The sequence below is a fragment of the Triturus cristatus genome, chromosome 5_2 (genome assembly GCF_964204655.1).
Source record: "Triturus cristatus chromosome 5_2, aTriCri1.1, whole genome shotgun sequence".
Lineage (NCBI taxonomy): Eukaryota > Metazoa > Chordata > Amphibia > Caudata > Salamandridae > Triturus > Triturus cristatus.
In genome coordinates this window covers 385654415-385676899 of record NC_140588.1, presented here as the reverse complement: position 1 = coordinate 385676899, position 22485 = coordinate 385654415, and positions in this window count along the sequence as shown.

Sequence of the window (22485 nt, the reverse complement as noted above, 5' to 3'; positions counted from 1 at the left end):
CCGTGAATCCAGCAAGCAGCCCAGTAGTCGATCCATCTGATTAGATACGTCAATTTTATTGCAATTGTTGTTTCCTAAAATGTTTTTTTACTTATTTTTCCAAATGATTTATTTGTTTCACAGCACTCCTTAATTTTTGTGTCTTTCTTTATTATATCTTACTTGAACATCAGCACTACCCAGGGGCAAAAAGACAGGGTCCGAGTCGGTGGGACAACATCAACCAGGAGAGGACCGCTCCTCTACCGAGGCTCCTGCTGCTGGCCCCAGTAAGTCCTCCAGTGGTTAATATTAACAATTATATTTCCCTAACTTTTACTGCATCTTTTTTTTTCGAACGATAAATTATGGGTCCACTTTCTAATTCTATTTTTTACAAAAGCTTCTTTGACCTTGACTATCTGTTTCCAAATTCTGGTTATCCCTGCCTCTAACTAAGTTCCTTCTAACTGCCTCTGCTATGACTCTCTGTACTTCTACTACTACTACTATTATTCTGTCTGTAGCTAAGCTTGCACAGTTGGCCACTCTTTATTGAAGGTTTTCTTTGGAATAATAAAACTCAGATTGACCAATAGCTCTAGCCACTGTGCCGTGTCCTTTGGGTTGTCCTTCTAGTCTTCTTAATGTTGAGGCTTTGACAATTCCCACCAACAAAATGTCCAACCAGATATTTGACTAGTATTTTGTATCGGATAGTACATACTACTACTGTTGTAGTGATTCTGCAGAGTCACATACAGAACTATGCACAACAAAATAGGATGCTGGTGATGGGAGGTTGGACCTTACTCATCACACCTCATTCAGAAGAACTCACGATCCCCTGACCGACTAGCTATAGTGTCTCACATTAGGTCCCAGTCCCGACCCCCACATGAAGAAGATACACAATGATGATGAGACAGACAACCCAGAGCAAAATAACACCCTTTTGCTCACTCACTTGTGTAAGTCCACCCACCACACCAAATACCACAGAGTCTATGTGTAAGTTCAAAAGGTTTATTTTCAAATAAGTAACGTCATTATATGAAATTTTACTATAGCCATCATCAACAGCAAAAAGCATAAGATTAAAACAATAAACATTTACAAGTGCAGGACAACAAGAACAAGACAAAAGATCTGTGTGAATTCTGGAAGACCCCTCACTGTAGAACGTAGAAATACTGGTTACATCATGCATCATAAGCTCTGCAAATCTCTGGTTTGTAGAAGGGAATCGTCCACCTATTATGAGAAAAATGCTGCGCGGTAGATAGTATACTGCAATAATGCAAGCATTTTGCAGTCATGGCAAAAAGTGTAACATGTACATGTGATGGCTAAGCAATACGGACTAACCAAACTCCATAACAAAGTGGCTTGTTTTTCGACCTCTTCACTTGTACGCAACCGTCATGTGGCCTCAAAGGCGTCTACTGCACATGTCAATAAGCTGCGAGGTATAATTAAATATGCGCAAAAAGAGTAGTAGACATGATGAATCTAAAAGGGTTACACATGGCTCAGGCTAACTTTCAAAAGAGTAGAGTAGGACTAGATGACCCTAGGAACCATATAACACTACTAGTGTCTGTCTACTGACTGTACTACTCTAGTGCTGATGTATGTTGTATTAACTTTTTTTTCAGTCTTTCAGGTGAACACTAATAAAATAGGGGGAGGTTTCCAGGCATCTAAAAATGTGTAATGCTTTTTCTAGGCATACTACCAACCACCAGCACCGGCGGGGCCAGCGGCGATGGCGATGCGGCCATTCCGGAGGGGGCGGGAGAACAGGCGGCACCTGCAGGAGCTGCAGGGGAGGAGCCAGCAGCAGTGGTGGGCAGTGGTAAGTTATATTCATTACTTCTTGACATTACTACTAGATGGAAGTGTGTTCACTTCACTCACTGAACTGTGCGACTTATTAAGTTGTAGTGAACATTATACAACGGTTGAAGAAGATACCCTCTTTACTTAGCATTAGCAGCGTGAGTTGAGTAACCAATGGCCTCTTCTATCTGACTCCAACTCAGCTGTGAAGGTTTTATGGAGAAGACAAACTCAGATCAGATGACCTTGATGGATGTGTTGAACAAAGAGGGAAAGAAGGGTGGAAGGACGGGCGAGATGTAATATGACTGACTGGCAGAGAAGGATACATATGTTGGAAGCATGCATAGGTGGCTGATAGTAATCAGATCAGATGCATGGGTTGTTGAAGGATGGGTGGAAGGTGAAAGAGGATGCCTGCCTGGGTGGGCGACACAGTATGGGTGGATAGTACTAGATAGCAAGAATCATCAGCGGTGTTTGGTTCAAACTCAAAGCCAAGGCAAGCAAGGAAGGAGCGGACGCATGGGTGGCTGTTGGTGAAAACAACTAAGGTTTGTTAAGAGATATATAAAAAAGAATGAAAGACATTTACTTTAATGGATATATGCCTGGATGTACTATCATCAAATAGACAGCATAGGTGGAGACTGTCACTAGAGAGTCTTACTTGGAAGAAAATGTAAAAGAAACTGCGCCAGAGTAGCAAAGCGGAGGGGAATATAAGTAGTATTTCCAGAATACAGTTGACTCGCAGTAGTTTACAAGCACATCTTATATATACATATTATCAAGCCGAAGCGCCTTCCTCCGGCTCCGAGGACCACTCCCTACCTATGTTAATGTATTTTCAATTGTGTCAGCCAGCCTGCAAAGGGTAGTCTATCGGTTGGTTACACAATCAATGAAAGCAAAGTACCCTATGCAGTAGCGGTCGGTGGTGGGAGTGCTGGCAGGTGGTGACATGGGGAGGGGCAGGGGGTGAACAACCTTTACAACGCAACTGTTACAACGCACTACACTTACAACGAAATTTTTACAACGCAACATCCACTACAACGCATTCCATTACATAGCATGACACTACAACGCATGTTTAAAAACTACCTTTACAACGCATTCCATTACATCGCATACTAACTTTACAACGCATACCATTACAACGCAATCCAACACTTACCCTACTGTTGCACCCCCTGGAGTTAGAATAGTAATTTTTACCCCTATACTATGCGTTGTAATGGTATGCGTTGTAAAGGTAGTATGCGATGTAATGGAATGCGTTGTAAAGGTAGTTTTTAAACATGCGTTGTAGTGTCATGCTATGTAATGGAATGCGTTGTAGTGGATATTGCGTTGTAAAAAATGCGTTGTAAGTGTATGCGTTGTAAAAGTGTGCGTTGTAACGACATACATCCGGGGCAGGGTGGGTGGGAAGTAAACTATGTATTACGGCCAAATACAGGTAAGTAAACATAAAAATAAATAAAACGATTTTCATTGTGCGCACTGCACCGCCAAATGCGATGCAGTGCGTGCAACAAAATTTGTTTTATTTATTCATATGTATTGTTTAATTACCTGTGATTTTCCGTAATCCATAGTTTACCACCCCCCCCTGCACCTTCCCACATCACCACCCGGCAGCACTCCCACCACCGACTGCTACTGACCTGATGTCGTATTACCATCTATAATATAAGCAATGATCATTGGATCCGAAAAATAATCCGCCTTTTTGTAGTACCCAGGGCAGGGTGAAAGTGAAATTGAGCAATTGCCCTCATGTAACAGACAGAGTATGGCCAGTGCCACCCGTAATACAAAAATATGAGCTTCCCCACCTGCAGACAGTAGTAGTAAATAAAAGTAATGTGAGGCTGCATCATGTGACTCGTATCTGTTTCTCTTGGGTGCAAGCTTAGCTGACTGAGCTGGCATGCCGGCTACAACAAGGTTATGTAATATCGCTAAACTAGAGATAAGAACAAGACGACTGGTGTGTACTGGAGTACATAGTGCTAGTATAATGTCGGAAACTCCCACAGATGTTAGAGTCCGAGGAAGTAGGAGTATAGATACTTACCACAAATGTTATGTACTGTGCTTGCTAGTGATACTGTGCCACTATGTGTTGAATGAATTTTGTGTTACTGTTTTGCTAAGAGTATTGGTTACAACAATGTTCTTTTTCTTTCTTGATATAGATACTCCTTCCCAACCAAATCCTACTAGGAAGGAGTTGGCAGCCAGGGCCTGGCACCATAAACTGGAGGCCATTTGCAAGGAATATCGGCAACTGCAGCCTCCTCCAATGCCCCTGGCCCCAGTCAGGCCCTGCCTCTAGTTTTATGGCGCCGTGGTCAGGCAGCCGCCTGCCGCCATGCCTCTATATCTAGCACTGCTGCCCCCACCCTGTATGTAACTGCAGGGCATTTCACCCCCATATGCTCCGCCGGATGGCCCGCTTGGAGGAGCACCTAGAGGAGCGTGTCAAAATCCTGGTTGACAAACACCTGAAAGCCCTCAGAATTTAGGACCTTGTCGATTTGCCCCTTTTTTAATTCCTTTTGTTGGTGGGTGGGATTTGGGCGTTGGGGTTTAACTTTTTTACGGACTTTTGGACATTGGTTGGGGTTAGGGAGGGGGGTGGGTCAGGTCAGAGTGGGATAGTTTCTTTTTGTTAGGGTATATTAAATTATATATTATTTACTTAAACATACGATGTTAATGTTTTGTTGGTGGGTTACTGTTTTACGAATTCAATTTACGTCACATGGTTTGTTACTTTGTTTCCTTGCTGCTGCATGCCCGCAGCCAGTGTTTGATTTAAAAGATCTGCTGATTTTGTAACACACAAACAGATATATGCGGTACCCCTCACTGAGTTATTTTATTTGTCCTACTAGTACTGTCAGTCTCTCCTCCTAGTCCATTATACCTCCCACCAAACGTATCTTACCTATGATTGATGATGATGAAGTTCAGCACAGTGATGTCTGCATGGTTGGTTTCCCAAATGAATGGAGAAGATGTCATTATTGTGGTGGTAGTAGTAGACACTGGCAATAGCATTTGAAAAAAGAAAGAGAAACCACCTGCCTGAGAGAGACTGTGGGAGGAGTTGTAGAACAATGTAAAGTACAGCATGGGTGGGCAAGCAAAAGAAGATCCTTGCCCTGCCTTGAAATTCAATTAGTGTTGCTTTCACCACATCTGCCCCAGCAAGCGTGTGATCAATTGTTGGTGTACATTTAATGTAGTCACATCACACCTCAATATAAATCACACAGCCCAGGGGAAGAGGGTTAGGGATTGATGAATGGATGGGAAGGGGGGTTTGGGGAAAGGTTTGACAAAGAAAAACAGACAGTATGCATGGACACAACAAAAGTAAAACACAATCTTGGAAGATGACCATGATCCATTATCAAAGAAATCTATAAAGGGAGAAAAAGGAAAAGCATGCATGATGATGAAGAGAACTTGATGGTTAATGGCTTGTACTTACTAACTACTACTACACAATTAGACTGTACAGGGCAGAAATTATTATTATGAAATTTGCCTTGCCTGTCTGCCCTCAGAGCGAACCAAATTACATGCTGTACCGGGCTTACTTTTATTTTTCAAGCTAGCAAAGAAAATGAAAAAATAGTTGTAGGGATCAATTACCAAACAAACCACAACACACAGTCATAATGATTGAAGAGAAAAAAGGAATCAAATACATTTAAAGATGAATGATGAATGATACTAAAGTTACTGTATTATCCTGATCCAAATGTGGAGTTGCATCATTCTCGTCATTCATCTTGGTCCTCCCTTCCATGGACACTCCACACATCAATCTTGGGTACCACTGCCTGCCTGATGCGGATTGGTAAGGTAAGTGTGAGTTGTTTCTTCCACTATAGCACAGGGTAAAGGCCGGCCTGTAAGTGTAGATGGAAAAACAAAAGGGGTATTGAAAAATAACTGAATTAAAAAAAATAAACTCAATTACAGTGGAGTGCAAGAAAAGAAGACAAGACTCTTGTGAGAACACTTTCAGACTGAGGCGGCTTGGATACATCGTGTCTACTCTACAGCATTAAGCTACAACAACAATGGGACAGGAGCCAGCACAGAACAGGCCAACCACGGCACAGGCCAGGCACCCTACCCCCATTTACCTTAAATTTTGACAGAGCCAGACAAAAGGCATATGCAGCAACCTAGCATTTTCCAAATGAAGTGACTAAATCAATTCGCCACTGTCCCTCATACCACTACACTCTATTCCAGTCCACTACACAGACATGTAGCCTAGGTCTGCTGTGGTTCTTGTTGAAACTATTTACCTTTTAAGGCAGTCCATGAAACACAGTTATTCCATCAATTATCTCCGATCCAACCGACTGACTGTGTGCAAAGATAGAATGGTCAGCATCATAACCATGTGGTACGTGTTCTCCAACACCAACTCAGTCTGTAGTGACTGATTAAGTTTATAATATATACCATATTACAAAATTGCAACGGATATTGGCCTGCACCTGCAGTAGTAGGAGTACAATGTGGTTATTAAACAACAAGGAAACATTGACTGTCACTTGAGTCACTTTTACTTTGTAGATAAACTAGTATAGTTCAACTTCATGCACATTCACTCGTAGTCAGCAAGCATCCAATGCAATGCCTGCCATCATTCATAATAATCATTGCCTTTCTTTCTCTTCTCTTTGGCTGTCAGATCAGATGCCTAGCCTTCCGACAGTGATGAGTTTCGGCTTGGAAACAAAACGGAAGATGGCTATAGTCACGTTTCACTTCTTATGGAGGGACTGTTAGAGGCAACATTTATTGTACTATTCTCCATCTCCATCCAATGTCTGGCTTGCTTGAAATGTATTTAGGAAGAGTAAGGAAGATGGAGCAGGACTCTGAGGAGTGGAGTGGACAGTTATGCACACAGACGTGCAACTCCAATAGGGAAATAAAAAGAGGAGACGGTGTTGATGGATTTGTTGTGAATTGTGATTAGATTTGAAGTTGAACCAGAAAAACAGATACACACAACTAAAGGAAGGAAGAACAATTTGAAAGCGTAGTTGTCAGGGAAAAGGAGCTCGTCCTCAAACTCTGGTGGTTCGGACATAAGTACGTCATGTAACCCACTACTGATGTCATCGAAGTCGCTCTCCTCCTCCTGCTGTGATTCACGTATTTTGTACTCCGGTGGTATAAAGTGCTGATTCATTTTGATCATGGTTAACCTCTCCACGCTTGTGGGCGAGAGACTGGTCCTTCTCACAGTAACAATGGTACCAGCAGCACTGAAAACATGCTCTGAAGAGACACTTGCAACAGGGCAAGCCACATACTTTATCGCAACCTGCTGAACACTGGCCATTTGCTTCTTTTCCCATACCAATACACCAATGGGCTTTGATCCATGAATACCTCTGTTGTGTCATCCAGATAGGCCTGAACCATCCGCTCAATGTTCAGGGGTGCTCCGATTTTCTTGGCCTCTTTTTGCCTTTGCATCAGTAATGAACGTACAAAACCCTTTCCGTAGAAACCAATCACCTGCCATTTTTTTAAATGTGGCTGATGATCCTGTTGGTGCTGTTGTTGATGTTATTGCTGGTAGTGTTGGTGACTGCTGGGAGGCAAACGCACTGCTCTCGAGCTCTGAAGTAGAACTTGACTCTGGGTGCCCTGTAGTACTTTTTCTGGCCTGGGGTGGCGGGCCTCTAATTAAGAGCCATTCATTTTCAAAGTCAGTGGCTTCCTCAGCTATCAACGTTTTGTACTTGGCAACATCCACTTCTGAAAAAGGAATTACTTCATTACTGCTCAGCAATAATTTGTAACGTGGATCCAAAATTGAGGCAGTAATGTAATGTCGATGTGACACAATGTTATTTTGAATCCTTGTATTTTCAGATAAGCGAACGGCTAAGGTGTCCGCTAAATAATATGCGTCTACTTTGTCATCCATACCTGCGTACATTTCTGACACTTCCTTCAGCTCTTGCTCTAGCATGTACAACAATGGGATAGCTTGGCCCATAGTACAGTCCTCCATGCTAACTTCACGTGTGAAGACCTCAAAAGGAAGTAGCATCTCTGTCAGGCATTTAACGAGGTCCCATTGGGCTATCTCAATGGTCATTCCCTTCACAGTAGGATCTCCTGACCTTTTCATGACATAAGCATTGAGTGGTATGTACTGCTTAAACAGACGCTCAAGCATGTAATAAGTTGAGTTCCAACATGTTGGCACCTCCTGGATGAGTGCTTTGACTGGCATTTTATGCTCACATTGAATGACCCTCAGCTGCTTCCGGGCTTTAAAAGAATGGTTGAAATGTGTGCATATTCTTCTGCAGGTGGTCAGTAAGTTGCTGACTTTGCTTTCATTTTTCAGAAAGTCTTGAACCACAATGTTAATGCAGTGTGCCAAACACAGGACCCTGAAATAGCCACCATCTTTCATGGCCCTAACTCAGAGGTCTTCAAACTTTTTGATGCCGTGACCCCCTGTCAAAATTTTGTAGGCGTAAGGACCCCCTCCTGACAAATATTTCTGGAACCTGGTACTCCTCATCCTCGACAACCATAAACATCCCCAATTCCCACAGCAAATCAATTTTATGGTGGGGAAACAATATTAAACAGTGTTTAGCAAACCAAAAGTTTGTGGGTGACTGTGGATTGGTATCAGAGGCTTATTACACAGTTAAATAAGAATTACCCAAAAATTCACAAGGGTACTTTTTCACAAATAAAAACTATTTTGGCAAAACTTATTTGGATGATGACACCTTTCTGAACAAAAGTGATGAGTGTGCTTGTTTTTCTACAGAGAGACGGTCAATCTATGATTGCACCTTATAAATACAAGTATAACACCCAAATATAGCAATAAGCAACAAAACGGTGACCAGTCCTGCTCTGCCAAGGGCCCTTAGTGCGCAGCAACACGTGTCGCTGATTTTTAGTAACTAGTGAACCGGTTGAGCTATAAACACATTTTTTGGGGTAAAATCAGCAGCTTATGTGGCAGATGATTGACTATGTGACATTTGAAGGTTTGCTTGTTTTGTAAAAAAGTGTTCACTAATTCAGTGTTGTAGCAGTAGCACATGGTCCCTTAATCTGCCTCATATTTTAGGCAGCAGGCCTCGTATTTATGATTTATACTGACTATAAATGCTGCCTTACCGAGAGCAGCACAAACAGCCTCGCTGCACAGATTTGCGGAGCCCTACGCAAAATTACATTTTCTCGTTTGATTGCTCATTTTTCTCTAACAAGGGCTTTTGAGGATACTATTGTTATATGGCCCCCTTTTGGGGTAATATGTTTATGCAGGCCGTAAGGCAGCTATTTTCAGTGGCCTTAGTCAGGGCCACTGGAATTATGCAACAGGGGAGCCTCAAATTATACAGCAGGGTTGGATAAATTATATGGCAAGCAAAGGCAAATTATGCAGCACATTTTGGGAAAGTATCACTTCATAGTTGCAACTCATTAGTACCACTTTAACACCGAAACACAGCCATAAATTACAGAAATAGGACCTGTCAACCTTTACAAAGGATCTTCCACTGCGCAGCAACACCTGTTGCTTTGTTTTTAATAACTTTTGAAACGTTTGAGCTCGAAACAATTTTATGTTAAAATCTGCATATTAGGCAGATGATGATGGATTATGTGGCAAAAGCTGAATTATATGAAAATCGCTGAAGCCACATAATCACATAATTCCAGTGGCCCTGGCCTTAGTGTTGAACTAGCTCCACAACTTCACTGCCAGGCATCCCTGCTACTGACACATATGGTAGTGCTCCGCCCCATGTGTGACATCTGACATGACGCTATGCTCCACGTTGAGCAGAGCAGATGGGTGACACACTGGAGGACATGTAAGACACCACGCATCTCTTTCCTAAGCCTAGACAGCAGACTTCAAAACACCCAAAGCTCTGACCGCCCACCCAGATTTCAGAAATACTGGGAGTACTTTTATTTATTTTAATTACGTGGCATTTCAAACTCGAAGAACTGCTACAGTTGGTAAGTAATATACTCGAGGAAAATTTCTTGACAGAAATGTGCTTGAGAAGAAACTGGCCACAATTATTTACAATAGATTTGTAATGCAATAGGTATCGCATTTAAGCAAGTTTAAGCTATTGGATTGTAAATGACAATGCCTTTTATTCAAGTTTTAAAAACCAAAACATAAATAAAAGGCATTGTTATTTACAATGCCAATAGCTCAAACTCGCGTAATTGCGAGACCTATTGCATTGCATCGCAAATGCTTGTTTTTCTTGCTCCTTACTGGCCTTCAACACCTCCTCCGGGATACTAATCGCTATGTTGATATATTTAAAATTTGAAGCGCGCACTTCACAGCTCAACCTAAAGCTTTCAGCGATTTGATCAATGAATGCCAGTACCGGCTCCCAACCATTCTTTACAGCTGCAAATTGCCCTTTATGTTTTCAGATTAACTTGTAGCACATATTTCTATTCTTTTCAGGCAAGCAGGCATCCTGGAAGGAAACCTTGTTTAGCTGTCTGATCAGCTCCGGTTTCACATCACAAGAAAACACTCCCTGAATGGCATTGCAGCTTTTTGTATTTTAATTTTACAATGAACTGTCTGGAGACTTTTTTCCCCCAGAGTCTAGGCAGAAGTGAGGCCCGGGAATGCGCAGCCCCCTTCCCATGACTCCACGACCCCCGTGGGGGTCGCGCCCCACAGATTGAAGACCTCTGCCCTAACTACATTACTGCCATTGTCCGTGGCAACAAAACCAATGTTAAGCCCTCTTTGTTACAGCCACTCAAACACCTTGCTGTTAAACTCATCCAAAATGTTTGCAGCAGTATGAGATTTCTCCATAGCAAACATGGCTACAGTTGCATGTTTGCGAGTGTCATTAAAAATCTCAGCAGTGTCAACCACACCTCCAGATATCTTATCTTTAACACTCGAAAAAGAGACCCAGTGTGCAGTGATGCACATGTAATCAGTGGCTTGGCAACTGCTCCACATGTCTGTTATCAGGTGGGTACTCTGAACAGCACTCTGTTTTAAGGCTTTTCCAAGCAATTCCAGCACATCGTGATGTAGTGCTGGAACAGCAACTCTAGCAAAATAGTAGCGGCTGGGAACCTTCCATTTTGGGCATATGGTTGTCACAAATTCCAGAAAACCCACCACTTAAACAAAGAAAAAAGGGAGAAGGTCCAGTGCTAACATTTTAGCCAGCTTCGCTTTGTACAAACGTGCTATTGGGTGGTTGCGTTCGTACTGCCCCTCCGGCCTAGTAAACATGCTAAGAATGGTAGGCTGCGTGGTATTCCTTCCTGGTATGCTCAACGTCGCACTTTTTTTAAAAGCAGTACTCCTTGGTGTCTCAGGCTGACTCTTACTCTTGTGCCACTGAGATGTTGCTGAGGATGTGGGCATTACCACTGCAGTGCTGGGGACAGGGCTACTTTGTGTACCACTACGACAGAGAATGTCTCCCTCTTCTTCTTCTTCCTGTTCCACCGTGAGTGGACCTTCTACTCGTTTATCCCCACCAACAGCAATGGTTCCAGTTTTTATGCGACAAAGGTGCTCCTCCCACTGGATTGCGTGGTGTTTTTTCAGATGGGTCATTTGGCCTCCGGTACCATAGTTTGTACCAAGCTTACCATAACTAACAGAAGTATGACAAATGGAGCATATAGCAATGTTCTCTTCCTTTTCACTAACCGTAAAGAAGTACCACACTGGGGAGCTTAACTTTTGTCTCCTGCTGGAGGTGCCACTTCCAATGCCGGATGAACTGGAGGGTGTGCGTTGAATTTGACTCTGTGCAGTACCACTGCCTACTTCTGCTGAGGTGGTGCTTGTGCTGGATGTAGGATGCTGCCGGCCCTTTGCTAATGTAAATATGGAAGCTGGAGGTCGTGTTGGTGTTACCTGTGTTGGAGGTATACGTGCTACATCCCTCGCAGTCACTTTGGATAGGGTAAAAATGTTGGTCTCCATCTTCTCTGGGCCGGGAGTGATGTTAGTGATGACTGGCTCATCATCATCATCATCCTGCTCTTCTACATCAACCTCCATAAGTGTAAGGCTTTCTGGAACCTTCCTTTTCCGATGCCTGCTCTTGTGATGTGTCTCCCTCTCAGACTCAGTTTGTGGCTTCCAAGTGGCATCTAGATCATCAGAAGGGGGGCTTGGCAAAGAACTTGATGTACTAACCCTCCTTTTCCTTGCTGGGGATTTGGAAGACAATGGAACTTCTGAAGGAGTGGTTTCCTCTTCTTCCTTTGCATGAGGCTCAATTTCCTGAACTGCCCCTACTTCAGGAGGAACAACAGCTACTATTGCGGGCGGTGGTTGCGGCTGTTGTTGTTGACCACTTATCTACTGTGTTCCCTCCTGCGTTGATTGTGTACTACTTTGAGATAGCGATAAGTTTAGTTCAGGCTCAGCATCACTGCTTTCCACCATTAGGCTGGGGCTACCTCTTCCACACACATCTGCTTGGGCCTGGGTTGGTGGGTTGGGCCCACTGATGCGGAGGTGCTGCCCCCAGCTTGGTCCCCGGACACCGCTGCTGCAGGCGTCATTTTTGATTTCCCAAAAAAGGTTTTGGGCGGCACACCAGCCTTAAGTGTCACTTCCTTCTTCTGTTCTTTCTTCTCAATGGCAACTTTCTTGGTACTGGAGGACCTGCTGCCTGCTTTCTTTGGGGGCATCTTCTTCAGATGTCAACAGCACTCAGTTGCACAAGTTGCAGAGATGGCTGTTCAGGTCACTCACACGTCACTTCGTGTACAGCAGCAGGACGTCGGTCTGGCACCACAACGAGCGATGATGACACACCTCCTCCGTCTTTTGTGCACCTAAAAGCAAAGAAGCCAGAAGAACATCAGTCAAAAGATAGTACAATCAAACTAACATAATATATAACTTCTTAGTGTGTGGTGGGTGGTCACAATTATTAAATTGTATTAAGTCAGTGAACAACAACAGTGAGTGTAGCTATTTATGAGACTGACAACAAGGCCAGGGCTCCTGGTGTACTACTGTACTGTGTACACTCAGGAAGAATAAGAATAGCAAAGAACAAAAACATAAATGTAGTGTAGCATGTTTGCCCTAAATAAAAATTTGTGCATCACATGGGATGGATGCAGCATCAGGGAGCAACAACAACGTACATATACACATAAAAAGGCATTTATTTATAACACCCAAAAAGTGAAATATACCCCAGAAAAAAAGTAAAGCCCACATTTTGCAATTCAATCCAAAGCCATACATGATGTTGAAATTCAACGCACAACACAAAAACAGTTGTTTAACTTCCATGCACCCGTGATGATTTGTGAGTAGTACCCCTGGGCCTACTGGCAGACTAGGCCACAAGCTTGGAGGCCTATGGAAAAAGCACAGTGGCTGGTCCCACAAAATGGCCGCCACCACATGGCCAGGCCACTCACAAAAACAAGAAAAGTTCAGGAATACAAGACAGACAATGTAGGCCTATGGCAAAAGCACAATGCCTGCCTTCACAAAATAGCCGCCACCCACATGCTCAGGCCACCCACCACAATAATAACAAAAAAGTGACTACAAAGGACAGGAACAGGAAGTTGGAGTCTCTGTGGAACTTACTTGCTCTTCTAAAAATGTTTTAAAAAAAATAAAAGTGGCTCTGTGCTCCAAAACTACAGCAAAATGACAACCTGAGGAGTTTTTTTAGCAAAATGCACAAAATCAGCATTTTCAAGAAGGTTTTATGTTGCTCGCGAGATATTGTTTGCCAGATTGCAAATTCTGCGTGTTCGGTATCGCGAACTGTACAAAAAGTCTACCTCTGGGCCTACTGGCAGACTAGGCCACAAGCTTGGAACAGAATGCAAAAGCAAGCACACTGCTTGGATGGCTCCACAAAATGGCAGCTAGCCACCCACAACAACAAGAAATGGAAGACAGACAATGTAAGCCTATGCCAAAAGCACAGTGCCTGTCTTCACAAAAGGCCGCCACACACATTGCCAGGAGACAACAACAACAAGCATAAGCCAAGGGGAACAAAGAAAAGACATGCAGGCCTATATGGAAAAAGAAGCACACACTACTAAACTACCACCACAAAATTGCCACAAGCCACATGGGCACTCACAGTCACAACATGCCATGGAAAACAATGAACTGAAGCAGGCCTATATATGACCAGACAAAGGAGGCCTGCTAAACAACACAGCTTTAATACAAAAATGAAAATCAACAGGGCTACGAAAGGATTGGAAAGAAGTTACACATCAAGCACACACAAACATCCAACAAAGGTATTTAACACACACACACAAACAGTGAAATACATCACAACCACATTTAGCATTTCAATCCTATGCCATCCATGCCCTACACGATGTTTAAATTCAACAGACACCACAGAAACATGGCCCCATGGGTATCCTACTGGCTGAAATTGCAAAGAAAAAAACTAGGCCCCTATTGAAAATACAGTCCACCCACAACAATAATTTTTAAAAACAATGAAAATCCCAGAAAATGTAGGTACAAACAAGCCCCAATGAAACAAACATGTACACCAATTCTCCAACTTACTTGTAAAATTAAATCTCAAATCAAAAAGTCCTCAAATAAATCCAATCCAATGATATGATGCAGCAGACACACACAAAAAGTGATCCTTCCAGCTCCAAATCCAAATGAAAGTGAACAGCACATGGACAAAGCACTGCGCGAGGAAGCAAAACAACTACGCTATGCTGTAGATTGCGTAGCAATCTGCAACTGTGCGCTCTACGCAAATCGCGAAGTTACCTAAACTTCGCAAGCTCCGCGAGCGGAGCGTAGTTCACCGCCCAGGCTTAATTTTTATTCTCACAAATCTGCTCCTCCATTCACTTTTGTGATCCCATTTCAGAATGTATAGTTGATCCAATGATAGCTAAAGAGTTCCTGAGATGGGCAATAGGAAAGCTTCTGAGGGTCACCAGGAGGTTTTAAGTTTTCAGCAATTTAGTTTTTGTTGAGAAAGGGTATTTTCCTGGTAATAAACTTGAAATTTTTCAATGGATCTGTTGTGTTCAGATACTTCATAACCAGAGGGAAGACATTTCTTCAGGGATTCATTTTTCTAATGGACTTGATAATAAAGATGGACAAGAAGCAGAGGTGCGTGTAACTCTTGTAATTTCATATAGCATAATCACGTGGAATTAGCCAAAAAGTCCATAAGATTACGTTGGAATTAAGCAAGAAGACATATTCTGCATTTAGCTCTATTTTCTTTGTGCAAAAATGGGCACGAGGATGCTTTTGGGGCTAAGAAATAAAGCTAAATCCAACAGAACTTGATTAGCAAGTGTGAGCAGCCACTCACGCTCTCTAAATGTGTTATCACAGGTGGACTTTCCCCCCCTAAATTACTCCTAATTACGTGAGCAGGAATTAATTGCAATAGTATCAGTAATTCCCTGTGAAAGAGTAGCGTGGAATTACAGAAATTACCCCAACTACCTCAGCAAAATTACAATTCTGCCCAAGCTTATAAGAAGAAGGCTTAGCTTTCAGCTGTCACCGAACCCTCTCAGTACAATTATCTGATATTTATAGGGAACTGCAGTATAAATCAGTTTAGGATGATGCTGTGTGTTCAGCCTTCATATGTTTTAAAAAAGCTCATGAAGACAGCAGCAGTGCATATGAGGAGGAAAATGGTTAGAAAGGTAGTTTAGCTGGACCTTAAACTGTTCATTTGTCAAAACAAAGAAGTTTTGCTATTATTTTGATACTGTATTGATACTCCTATAGCAAGTGTTGTGGTGGAAAGAGTTCAGAATGATTTTCTACTTGGATCTCTTGCTGGCCATTTCACAAAACATTGCAGTTTAAAAAAATATTTATTGATAATGATACAGTAAGTGAAGAAGCAGTGTTCACTTTACAACAGTTAGGGCCCAATTACGAGTTTAATGATGTGACGGTGGGTTTGCCCCCGCTGCCGCACCACCAAACCCGTGGTCAGGCCGCCCGCCAGATTACGAGCTGTCTGGCGGGCTTTTTTTGCCATTCTCATGGTGGTGCCTTTAAAAATAGGTACAGCAATAGGAACGCCAAAAATAGTTCCTGCATGGCATGAACTCGAAAGTTCATGCCCTGCAGGAACTGGTGTGCATGCACACTGTGTGCATACACAGGGCATGAGGCACAAACTTTGTTTCCTCTCCGCCAGGGTTTTCATGGAGCAGGAACCGCCATGAAAACCTTGGCAGAGAGGAAACTTGTGATATGCTTGGGGGGACCACGGCGTGCCTGCCAATCATATTGCGGCCTCTGGGCCGCCACCTCACTTCCAGGGAACAGCGGTTCCCTGGTGGCGGCGGCAGTCCCATGGCGGTCCCACCACCCAAGTCGTAATCGGGTGGTTGGGAGACCATCATCGCTGCACCACCATGAGTCTGGCAGTCTTCAGACCACCAGACTCATAATCTGCAATTATTTTCAAAAAGTTGGTCTTTCCGGCATGAAGATTCAGGTCTTGAACGTCCTCATAGATTTGGTGGAAGCCTCCTTTGTCTTGTCCACCTTACATTTTAGCTTATGCTCCTTTACTTGCAAGAAGTAAGAGGTTCGCTACCTCAGTAGGTATTCTCTCAGTTTCCAAGTAAGGGGTCTATTAGTATGTCGGGTGAATCGCCACCACCCGCTTGGCAGTGGCGATCCGCCCGACATTTCCCACCGCCCGCATCCCATTCCCCCCGCCATATTACGATGGCGGGGGGGACCCCGGTGGACGGAAAGACCGTCTGCCAGTTTTCCGCCGGTCGACGAGTCGACCGGGTGGAAAAGGGGCTGTATATGGTGGCGGTGTCTGCCAGACACCGCCATCCATATTACAAAGCAGGCAGGATAGTGCCGTGAGCACCGCCCGCCACAATGTTGTGGATGGGGGATGCCACCGTGGCAGTGGCATCCTAATTGCCGGTGTGGGACCGCCGCACCACTGGTGGCCAGTCCCAGCACCGCTAGGGTGGTGGGCGGATGAAAGTCCGCCCCCATCCTAATAGGCGCCTAAGTGTTTCCTGAGTTCCCCCGCTTCTGGATTCCAAGGCTCTTCAGCAGTTAGAAGCCCTCCATCACAGATCAACATTTCAGTGTACATATCCCTTTCTCCATATCAATGGGGTGATGATATTTAATTGTCCTGAAACAATGTGGTTTGTGGTAGAAAATCCATGTTTGCCAGGCACCAGACATCATTTAACAGTTCACTTGCAATGTTGAATGTGAATGAGGTGCAACATGCATGGAGGTAGCAAAAAGTATTAAATAATTTCCAGAAGGACGCTAACTGCCAATAAATTACTTAGTTATGCTTGGAGATTCTTTTGTTTCAATACGCTTGGTGAACGGCAAATTAAATGGTTGTATGCTAATGAGGCTAGAGAAAGTCTCTGCAGTGGAATATATCAATACATTTCTGTTTGGAAAACCAACTCATGATTCTGGCAGAATACATCTTGGACTTTCAAACATAGTTGTGCCTTTGAATTCCAGTGTTCTTCATGAATGAGTGGGTATTGGGTTGGAGAGCATTTGTTCATCTTACATGTCTGTTGGGTTCCCTGACCTAGGCCTTTTTTGCATCTGACCTCAACCTGGAAGCTCACTTCAACCTAAAGTTCATGAAGTATTTTCTTAGCAGAAAGCACAGTCCAGCTGCTTCTGCCCTGCATCTGTTCCTTCAACCTTGGTCATTATTATTGAGGACTATTTCCTTTCTTCTAGACGAGTCTTAGGAACCCATTACATATCAGGATGTAGATACCTGTGCTATACCCAGGAAAGTATTATTCCTCGACCTTTAGCAATACTTGTAGATTATTCTAGAGTCATTTTTTCATTTCCCATGCTATTTGTAGATTCAGGTTGTAATCCTCATAAATTGATAATGCAACAGCATCTAACCCTAGTGATTTGAAGGATGTCCGAACATCATTGGATGTCCCAGGTCTTTCAAAAGAATCATCGTGGGCATCTGAGATGCCTGAGATGTTTTAGCTCTGTATAATTAGGCTACACCTGGCTGGCTCACTGGGGCTTGAAAGGATCTATTGTTCCTGTTTATATCTTGCCAGTAGTGCAATAAATGTCTAGTTCCACCTCTATCATGTAGGTCAGTTTCTTGTCAATTAGGTAATTCGATATTGATTATGGAGAAGGCGGATAAGAACTTCCTGGTATGAAGGTCTTGTCCATCCATTTGAAGGTACCTTCTATAAAGCTCTCTGTGGCATATAAGATAGGTTCTAGAGCTCTTGATTCCGCCCTCTGGTAATGATGCTCTCTCTGTCAAACTATTGGTTAATTTGGATACCCTTTCGACTTTATTTCTTTTATAGAATGTCTGATGTGAGGGATCTGGATGTGGAATGCATGGATGGGTTTCTTGCTGGAAGTGGGGTGGTCACCTTTTGCTTGTTAAAAGCCAAGCAAATTGACTTCCCCACCTGTTCACTTGGTTCCTTTGTTCTTTTTGTTCTGTTTTTCTTACGTTTGTATCAAAATATTCTGGCTTGCAAACTGTATTGTGTGCACCAGAAATTAATAAAACGTTGGGGAAAAAAAAGATAAATACCGTGTGTATTCTTATATTTTATCAAATGTACCCTCATAATGTATCATTGTGTGTCGTAGTATGTATCAAATAGATTGAGATAACAGCGGCTATACTCAGACCTTGTATCACTGCATTGCATCAGGATGATTGTCACAACTGGCCTCAGATGTAACCATGCTTAAAGGATGTTACATCTGCTGGATGTAAGAAGTTAACAGACACTTAGATAAGGACTTGAAGGAATGTTCTATTATCTCTCACCTTCAAAACACACACACACACACACACACACACGCACACGCACACACACACACACATACACACAATCAGTCCTGAATCTGCCCCTGGTGAACTTGATCTTTTGGGCCGGCACAAGAAAATATGGACTCCAGTTGGGGGTTGGATGCCGTGAGCCTGATGAGCATTGCAAAAACACTCATGCCATGGATCAACGAGGAGACATCAACCTGACAATAGTCTCATATTCGACCCACCACTAAAACGATGTGTGTAAAACAAATGCAAATGGTGCCAGGACCTTTGTGAAAACCTTAGGGAGGGACAGTCAGAATATTGAGTTTTTATTGTCGACTTGCACTAATATCGAGTGCAAAATATCGTGATACAAAAGTATCGACTGTCAGAATATCGTGGTCAAGATTATCAATCCAAGGTAAGTAATATAGTTTTTAACAATATCGAAGTCATTAATATCGTTTAAAAAATATCAAAGTTATTAATATCGTTTGCAAAAATATAGTTGTTAAAAATATTGTTTTTTAGTTAGTGTTATGTATTTTAGTATGTATTTTAAATGTATGTGTTCTATTTTTTTGTCTAAGTATTGCATTTGGTTTTAATATATGCGTTACATTTTTAGAAGTTATTAATTTTATTTTAAGTAAATTTTGCGTTTTAGTACCGTAGCGGGTTGTGGGTTTATAGGGAAATAGGGTGGCAAGAAGCAGACTTCTTTTCTTTCTTACCTGGGTAAACTGCCAGCTTTATCTTCGAGCCTTGGTGGGACTGGAGTCCCAGGGCACCCGCACGCCAATGCACCGCACAGCCCAGAGGCACTGACCATCCAGGCAGGGGACTACCTGTCCCAGCGTGCCTTGCTGCTTCCACAGGTGCTGCCAGTCAGGAGGAGGAGCCAGCACATCCTCGAGCATTAAGCGCTGCCTCCCTCCCTGCGGTGCAGGAGCAGACTTCTTTTCCTTCTTACCCAGGTAAACTGCCAGCTTTATCTTCGAGCCTTGGTGGGACTGGAGTCCCAGGGCACCCGCACGCCAGTGCACCGCGCAGCCCAGAGGCACTGACCATCCAGGCAGGGGACTACCTGTCCCAGCGTGCCTTGCTGCTTCTACAGGTGCCACCAGTCAGGGGGAGGTGCCAGCACATCCTCGCGCATAAAGCGCTGCCTCCCCCCTGCAGCACGGGAAGTGCGCGGGCTGCGACCGGGCGAAGCCCGGACCAAGGGCGGGCCCGTCCTGTGCCCGTCATCGACAGGAAGAGACAGGGCAGGGCCACCCCCCTTGGCTGCTGTGGCTTATGTTTTAAAAGCATCAGCAGGTAAGACTTTTACCATCCTTTGTTCCCCTTTTCACCGTTACAGCACTTAGCCCACACTCTTGAGATTCCTTTGACATCAGAAGGTGCCCGCACTGCGAACTGTGGAGTCCCAAGGAATAGTAGACTGCATTGACATTCCAAATCAAACAGAAATCGGGCTGTTCATGCTATAGTGGGGGTGGTCTTGGGGTGGTCAGCATCTTGTCTTAGTGTTTTTTGACCTGTGGCCTCTCCCTAGTTGTTAACGGACCACAGGTGCTACATGATAGATGAGTGACGTTGAAAATCAGGGTGGAGTGAGCCGGGGTGCCAGATTCTCAATAGGCAACAAAATGGGGAGGAGGGCAGGCCCAGCTCGTGCCAAAACTGCAAGTACATTCTCACTCTCTCCAACATCAATGGATAAAATGTTGCAGAAGGCCATAGGGGTGGTGGACTCCGAAATTGAGATAACGGAAAGGCGGCTATCACTTACCCCCGATCTATTTATTCCTCCATCTAATTCGATCATGCTGACAAACACGCCCCCAAACCCAGCCAGATGCTCATCCTCTGCCATCTCCTGTGGTTGTTACTCACAAGAAGCATTGTGCAAGAGCAGAAACACTACAAGCATCCCCAAGAACGGAAAGCGCAAGCAAACATCTGAGGTTGGACCTAAAAAGAAGAAACTTTGTGAGGGCAATACAGTCAGCCCAGAGGGGTGTGAAGAGCAAGAACATACCTCAGGTAGGCCGCCACCAGCTAGCACAGATAAGACCTATCCATCATGGGCCCTGAATCTAATGGCAGATTTACAAAATAACCTGAGGGCCATCATTAATGAAGAATTGGCCCCCCTTATCAGTCATCTAGATAAACTGGAGAAAGTACTGGCAGCAGGGGAGACCAGACCAATTGACCCACAAAACCATTTCACCTGCAAGTCTACAAGAGGGATCGTTATAGGCTGCCAGGCAGATAGCGTGGGTCTAACACCTCCGCCTGGGTTGGAGGTGCATGCACATAAGGGTCTCTCGACTACCCGGGAGATAGGGAATCACAGCGTTCATAGGCAACAGAGAGACAGGAGTACTAGCCTCGAGTCCAGAGCTAAAAACAGGTCAACCCCTCCCAGGCATCAAGACATTCCTAGCCCCCATGCCCAAGTCACCATTAGAAAAGTGAGTAGACAACCAGTACAAGAATGTACTGAGGGGAGGAACGCTTGTCCAAGTAAATCCTACCCAATATAAATTTGCCTCCTGCTTGCTCCCCATATGTATCCATTCTGACAGGTGTCCCGACTATCGAACCCAACACAAAGGAAAGCCAACTTGAGTTGAGAAACAAATGCCTGTTCTGGCTCGCAAGATATAAGCACTTTGACTATGTCAGAGCAGGGGAGATTATAATGGTTAGAAGAGTAGGGTGGGTAGGAAAACGTAGAAAAAGCGACTGGGTGAGTGTGTAGTTATCAATTTGAAAAACCCCAATAATGCTACCAACCTATTTAAAACCACCCTCAACTGCCACAGCGCTCCAACAGGCATGACCCTGCTCTCCTTGGACTATTTCTACCTACAACATTAAACATGCCTAAGAAGCTGTGTCCCTCCTTTAATTCCAGTAATTGGCCTAAGGCCCCCACACAGGGGAAGCTGGGTTGCCCACTATAGGCTTCCCCCATTTAACATCGAGGTGAACAACAGATACGACACTCTGGGGGAGGTAGATTGACTGGGGGAGGGACCATCTAAGGGTGGAGACTCACAAACAATAGCAAATGACACCATGGGCATAGTGGGGTGCGGCCTGAAACGAACTATTAGGGGTAGTAGTTCAAGCCCCCCTCAGTGGACTGCTCCGGAAGTAGGTAGAACTAAATCAAGCGGGACCCCTGATGTTATCTCCCCGCTTTACCAGGTGATACAAGCAGAGAAAGTGAACCAGGGAGGGAACTAGATAGATGTTATGCGGACCACTCAGGTGCCTCTCCATCACAGAGTGTTAGTGCCGCTGAGGTTGTGAATGGGGAAAGTGGGCATGACAACGGGATGAGGATACTATCATGTAACTTGGCAGGTCTTAAAAAAAAACGCCCTGCCCTGAAAGGGGTGAGTTTGTCGATAAGCACGATATCTGTATCTTCCTGGAGACTTGGGCAAGGGAAGATTTTCAGCGGGTGGGTTTTGCCTCATACAACAACCTAGTGACCACAGGGAGGAGGGGTACACCCTCTGGCGGCTTATCCATCTGGGTGGGAACCCACCTTGGCTGTAGAGCGGAGCAGATGGTAACACCCACAATTGACATCCAGTGTGTTCAGCCCTCTTTTCCCACAAAGACGACAATTGCCCTAAATAACGTGTATTCTCGTCCTGTCAACAACAGCCAAGAATCTGACACCATTGTCCATCTGGGACATTTTATCACAACTTTGGAT